The 7,164-nt window shown below is 41.5% G+C and overlaps 1 non-coding gene across 1 annotated transcript; it reads left to right on the top strand.

The window, feature by feature from the left end:
- Positions 1–4,006: 4,006 nt before the first annotated feature.
- Positions 4,007–4,169, top strand: LOC126002371 (U1 spliceosomal RNA). The gene has a single exon (XR_007493098.1). It is a non-coding gene; the product is annotated as a U1 spliceosomal RNA (small nuclear RNA).
- Positions 4,170–7,164: the final 2,995 nt, after the last annotated feature.

Here is a 7,164-nt window from a genome sequence, read left to right on the forward strand (position 1 = left end):
AACTATAGTGTCAAAAAGAATTACAGAGGGTAAAATGTCATGTTTCATGATTTTCCAACATTAGTGTGAATCTTAGTCATCCAAAAGGATGATTAAAACATTAATGATTGGACACCACTTGCCCCAGAGTTTCTGTGTATCTTTGGGGCTTGGTGAGAGCTTGTGTCTCTTTGCAAGGTTCCAGGGGGAAACAGATGCTACTGCTCTGGCCACCATCCTCGAAGAGTCATTGTTCTAGAGCAGAAGTTTGCAACTTTTCCTTTATACACTCATTCCCTGAAAACCTTTTAAGTGTCCCCTGACTGTCTTAGATTTCTAAGAATGACCAGACCCAAATCATGAGTGACAGCAGACTCATCTCCAAGTGACACCCAGGCTTCTGTTCTGCTAAGTCTGTTCAGATGATTACAGAATGCAGCCCACCTCTGAGACCCTCACACTTGAGACTGTAAACTTTCTGTAAGGTGCCAAAGAACAAATATTTATACGTTGTGGTCCCTAGCACCTGGGCTCTGTGGCTCTGTGCTTGAAGTATAAAAACACCCAGAGAGGAGCCCTTGTCTAAAGGCATGAGGCTCAGTTCTGTTGTAGATAAAGTCGGATGGCAGAACCAGATCCCTAAACCCTCCGTCTAGTCCCTTTTTATTGTTCTTGCTTTTTGTTTGGGAAGCCATACCTTGGGGTGTTCAGAGCTTACTTTTGGCTTTGTATTTAGGGATAACTCCTGGCTGCTCCTACATGGGGTACCAAGAATAGAATCTAGGTCTACTGTGTGCAAGGCAAGTGCCTTACCAACCCAATGTTCTATTAGTTTCTAGGTTCTCCCATAAGTGAAAGTGCATTAGATGAAAACCAGAGACCAATAGAGGACAGACAACCTATATAAGTACGTGGTGATCTTTTGTGCTGCTATAGGCTTTATTTTTTTTTTATTTCTTTTTCAAAGCATTTTGCTTTTTTCCTGGGGTGGGGAAAGAGAGCCCACTGCCTGTTTCAGAGTTGGATCCACTCTATCTGCATGTTTCCTCAGCTACTACCCCTCAATCCATCATTCTCTCTCCTCCTGTAGCTTCAAGCTACTCCAGCAGTCTGTGAATTGTTGCCACTTTGAGTTTTATCACCCCAGTTTTGATTGCTTTGGTTTTATTGTTGGTTGTTATTTTTTTTAACAATGGCTGCTCCTTATTTTATCTCTTCCTGCAGCTTCTATGGCTTCCAGGAAAGGTGGGGAGCAAGGGCTATTCTGACAGTGTGGAGAAAAATAGTAGTTGCTGTAAAATAAGAAAATGCTCAAGAGCTCTGCTTTTGGGGTGTTATGCTTACACTCTCATCACAAGGATCACATGAAGTTTGAAGCTAATCAGCATGGGCTTCAAAGATCTGTGAAAGCTTCACTAAAAGGTGGTAACATCTTGTGAAAGAAACCTTATTAATAACAGTGCTGTGAGCCGCAGTGCCAAAAATTATTTATGAAAAAGTGACTGTCAGATGAGAAATAATGGGACATGGGATAGGAGGTGTCAAGGAGATTCAGGTATGTCTGTGGTTTAAAGGAAGGACAGAGATAAATATCCAAACTACAAGGTCAACAACACCAAAAGCATGAGACCCAAACCTTAACAACCAAACATTAAAAGATTCCTGTCAAGGGCTGGAGTGATATCACAGCAGTAAGGCATTTGCCTTCCATGTGGCCAACCCAGGGCAGACCCAGATTCAATCCTGGCATCCTATATGGTCCCCTGAGCCTGCCCAGAGCAATTTTTGAGCACAGAGTCAGGAGTAACCCCTGAGCGCCACTGAGTGTGGACCAAAACAAACAAACAAACAAACAAACAAGAAGACAGGCTGGAGGAAGGGGGTGTGTGGGAGGGAATCTGGGAACATTGGTGGAGAGAAGTTGACACTGGTGGTCTGAAACTGAACTATGAATAACTTTAAAAATCACAGTGTTGGGCCCGGAGAGATAGCACAGCGGCGTTTGCCTTGCAAGCAGCCGATCCAGGACCAAAGCTGGTTGGTTCGAATCTCGGTGTCCCATATGGTCCCCCGTGCCTGCCAGGAGCTATTTCTGAGCAGACAGCCAGGAGTAACCCCTGAGCGCTGCCAGGTGTGACCCAAAAACAAAAACAAACAAAAAAAAATCACAGTGTTTTCATAAAGAATTTTTAAATAAATAATAAATTATAATTTTTAAAGTTTCTATCACAGAGGCAAGCTGGAGTTGGGGGTAAGAGGGAAACAGGATGTTTGTGGAAAGGTTGGTGCAGGCAAACAGACACTGGTGAAGGAACTGGTGTTGGGACATTGTATACCAGAACCCTGGTCATAATAATGTTGTCATCCATTATGACTAAACACAATTTTTTAAATAATCAAATAAAATTTTATAAAACATTTTTTTTTGCAAAGTCAGGTAGCAAAGTGGCTTGGCTTCCTGGTACACCTTCTTCTCTCTTTCTGATCTAGAAGATAAAAAATTGCACCGCTAGACCTCCCTAGCCCCAGGCCATGAGTAGCATCTGTGAGAGACAAGCCTTATATAATCTTGGCCCAGCTCAGTTCTCTTCTGGCAGGCTCCAGATTGCTCAGGAACTCAGACCTCAACATTCCCTGATACCTGCTTTCTGCCCTTTGATCATGTGTCTGGAAACTGCTGTACTGTTAATCAATATGTGAATGTTTCAGAAACTGGTGCCAGCAACTATCTGTGGTCACCATGTAGATAGTATAAGTGAACTCTAAGAAAGCTGGCCCCTTCTGCTTCTAGAACAGTGCCTGACCTGGGTGAACCCTTCCTCTTTGTTAAATTAAATAAAATCAATTTTAAAAGAACAAACCCTCCTCTTTTTGAGATTTCTGAATTGACCCTTGTTGCAGAGATTCCTACCTAATTAGCAGAAAGACCATGCAGAACATTCTGAAAGCTGAGAGAAATTACCATATTTATTTAAGTATAACATCCACCCATGTATAATGCACACCCCTAATTTTCTATTAAAAATCGGTTTTATACACCAATAATGATAGGAAAGAGAAGGAAGTCAAGAAGGCAATTCCATTCACATTAGTGACACACAAACTCAAATATCTTGAAATCAACTTGACCAAAGACGTGAAGGACCTATACAAAGAAAACTATAAAGCCCTGCTCCAAGAAATAAGAGAGGACACATGGAAATGGAAACACATAACCTGCTCATGGATTGGCAGGATTAACATCATTAAAATGGCAATACTCCCCAAAGCATTATACAGATTTAATGCGATCCTCTTAAAAATACCCGTGACATTCTTCAAAGAAGTGGATCAAACACTTATGAAGTTCATCTGGAACAATAAGCACCCTCGAATAGCTAAAGCTATTCCTAGGGAAAAGGAAAATGGGAGGCATTACTTTCCCTAACTTTAAACTGTACTACAAAGCAATAGTTATCAAAACAGCATGGTATTGGAATAAAGACAGACCCTCAGATCAGTGGAATAGGCTTGAGTTCTCAGACAATGTTCCCCAGACATACAATTACCTAATTTTTGACAAAGGAGCAAGAAATCCTAATTGAAGCAGGGAAAACCTCTTCAACAAGTGGTGCTGGCAGAACTGGTTAGCCACTTGCAAAAAAGCAAACATAGACCCCCAGTTAACATCCTGTATGAAGGTAAAATCCAAATGGATTAAAGACCTTGATATTAGACCTGATACCATAAGATATATAGAACAACATGTCGGTAAAACACTCCATGACATTGAGACTAAAGTCATCTTCAAGGAGGAAACTGCACTTTCCAAACAAGTGGAAGCAGAAATTAACAGATGGGAATACATTAAGCTGAGAAGCTTCTGCACCTCAAAAGAAATAGTGCCCAGGATACAAGAGCCACCCACCAAGTGGGAGAAACTATTCACCCAACACCCATCAGATAAGGGGCTAATATCCAAAATATACAGGGCACTGACAGAACTTTACAAGAAAAAAACATCTAATCCCATTTAAAAAAAATGGGGATACTTACCTGGCAGGGGAGATACCATGATCACGAAGGTAGTTTCCCCAGGGCGAGGCTTATCCATTGCACTCCGGATGTGCTGACCCCTGCGATTTCCCCAAATGTGGGAAACTCGACTGCATAATTTGTGGTAGTGGGGGGACTGCATTTGCACTCTCCCCTTAATAAAAAAAAATGGGGAGAAGAAATGAACAGATGCTTTGATAAAAAAAAAAAAAAAAGAAATACAAATGGCCAAAAGGCACATGAAAAAATGCTCCTCATCACTAATCATCAGGGAGATGCAAATCAAAACAATGATGAGATACCATCTCACACCACAGAGATTGGCATACATCACAAAGAATGAAAACAATCAGTGCTGGAGGGGATGTGGAGAGAAAGGAACTCTTATCCACTGCTCAGGTGGGAATGCCTGCTAGTCCAACCTCTATGGAAAGCGATATGGAGATTCTTCCAAAATATGGAAATTGAGCTCCCTTTAGACCCAGCTATTCCACTCCTAGAGATATACCCTAAGAACATAAGAATACAATACAAAAACCCCTTCCTCACACCTATATTTATTGCAGCACTATTCACAATAGCCAGGCTCTGGAAACAACCAAGATGCCCTTCAACAGACAAATGGCTAAAGAAACTGTGGTACATATACACAATGGAATATTATGCAGCCATCAGGAGAGATGAAGTCATGAAATTTTCCTATACATGGTTGTACATGGAATCTATCATGCTAAGTGAAATAAGTCAGAGGGAGAGAGAGAGATGCAGAATAGTCTCACTCATCTATGGGTTTTAAGAAAAATAAAAGTCATTTTTGCAACAATCCTCAGAGACAATGAGAGGAGGGCTGGAACTTCCAGCTTACTTCATGAAGCTCACCACAAAGAGTGGTGAGTGCAGCCATAGAAATAACTACACAGAGAACTACCATAATCATGTGAATGAATGAGGGAACTGGAAAGCCTGTATAGAGTACAGGTGGGGGTGGGGTGGGATGGAGGGAGAGTTGGGATATTGGTGGTGGGAATGTTGCACTGGTGAAGGGGGTGTTCTTTACATGACTGAAACTTAATCACAATCATATATGTAATCAAGATGTTTAAATAAAGAAAAAAATATGAGAAGATGATGATGTCGTTAAGCTATCTATATAGCAAAAAAATAGGTATAAAATTTTGTTTCACACCAACTGTTGTAACTGACAAAAAAAAAACGTTGTTGAACACGTGTGGCCATGATAAAAATCATTTATTGACAACGTAAACTGGTATAAACACAATACCAAAATAAAATTTCTAGTAACAATATTTATTTCAAATGCTTCCAAGTCAGATTCATCATCAGATACACTAAAGATTTGTTCCTATTCTTCTCAAGTTAATTTTTCATCAGTGTCCCAGTTGGCAGGAACATCTGTTTCTCCAGTTTCTTTGCTTTCTTCTAAGTCTGAATTCCACAGCAGGTTATCTTCTGTGCTGTCCATTTTATTGCTGATGCCTGTCTTCAAAAAACTCTTGATGATCATTTCTTTTGGTATGTCTTCCCATGATTTTTTAACCCAGGATGTCACAAGAGATAGGCCAGGTTCCTTGAGGTTGCAGCCCAGAAAAGGCGCAGTGCGAACTCAAAATTCGCCTGCGCCCTCATTGGAACAGCCACCACTGACACCTCATTCCAGCCCTCGTTTATAACGCGCTCCCAAACTTTGATATCTTTTTTTGGTAGAAAATTGTGAGCGCTATACTTGAATAAATATGGTAGGTTGAATTGCTCATGCTCCAAACACTAGGTCCTGACCAAAGCCAAATGTAGCATTTTATATCCAATGGGGAGAGGTGCAGTTGCAGACAGCTGGATGAGAGATTACAGAGCAGAAATTCCTCCCATAAAAGCATCTCCAAAGCCAGGGGTGGCATCTCAAGTCATGAGGACATATGGAGTCTATTCCCAGGTTACCAAGGTCACAAATCAAGATTAAGACCTTTTCCTAGACTAGGAAGACTAGGACCGTTTCCAAGCCATTCCAAATGCACATGTCGGGCCCGGGGAGATAGATAGCACAGCGGTGTTTGCCTTGCAAGCAGCCGATCCAGGACCAAAGGTGGTTGGTTCGAATCCCGGTGTCCCATATGGTCCTCCGTGCCTGCCAGGAGCTATTTCTGAGCAGACAGCCAGAAGTAACCCCTGACCACCGCCGGGTGTGGCCGCAAAAACCAAACAAAAAAAAAAAAAAAAAAAAAAAAAACCAAAAAAAAAAAACAAATTCACATGTCGTTTAGACTCAGATGGCCCTTTGTACTCTGGCCCACTGCCTGTAGCCTGCTTGAAGTGAGGCCATTTTCCTCATTACTATTAGAACTTGGGAGAAACCTCGATATGCCCACCTTGTACCATGGCAGCTTGGGAGAGTAGAAATTGTCTCAGGATCAGGATCCAGTCTACCCGGAAGGTTGGTGCAAGCAGAGGGTAAGGACAAGGCTCCTTCCATCTTGGTTACTAGGATGGCATCAATGATGCCAAGGCTGTCCAGGACCCTAGGCTTCTGCAGTCAGCTCAGTGGAGTTTGGAAAACTGGGAAGGAATATGAGGGAGCCAAGAGTAAAAGCAGAGAACCAAGAGCAGTAGCAAGACTGGCTCAATGTAATAGGACAGATCAGCACCAGAACACAAGAATGAGGTGCTGAAAGGATGTAGAGTTATAGGCATAATGCCGCTTCAGTAACAGTATTGCAAACCACAGTGATTAAAAGGAAGAAGGAAGAAAGTTAGAGATGTAGAGAGAGAAAGAGAAAAGGAGGAAGAAGAGGAGGAGAGAAGAAGGAAGAAGGAGGAGGAAGAGAAGAGAAGGGAGGAAGAGAGAAGGAGAAGAAGAAGAAGAAAGAAGAGAGAAGAAGAAGGAAGAAGAAGAAGAAAGAGAAGAAGAAAGAAGAAGAAGAAGAGAAGAAGAAGAAGAAGAAGAAGAAGAAGAAGAAGAGAAGAAGAAGAAGAAAAGAAGAAGAAGAAGAAGAAGAAGAAGAAGAAGAGAAAAGAGAGTTGATGATGATGAAGAAGAAGAGGTGTTGACTCTTGATTAAAAGTCAATCATGAACAATTTTATAACCGTGTATTCATGGTAATTCAATTAAATTTTATTTTAGGGGCCAGAGAGAT

The sequence above is a fragment of the Suncus etruscus genome, chromosome 2, assembly GCF_024139225.1.
Source record: "Suncus etruscus isolate mSunEtr1 chromosome 2, mSunEtr1.pri.cur, whole genome shotgun sequence".
NCBI lineage: Eukaryota > Metazoa > Chordata > Mammalia > Eulipotyphla > Soricidae > Suncus > Suncus etruscus.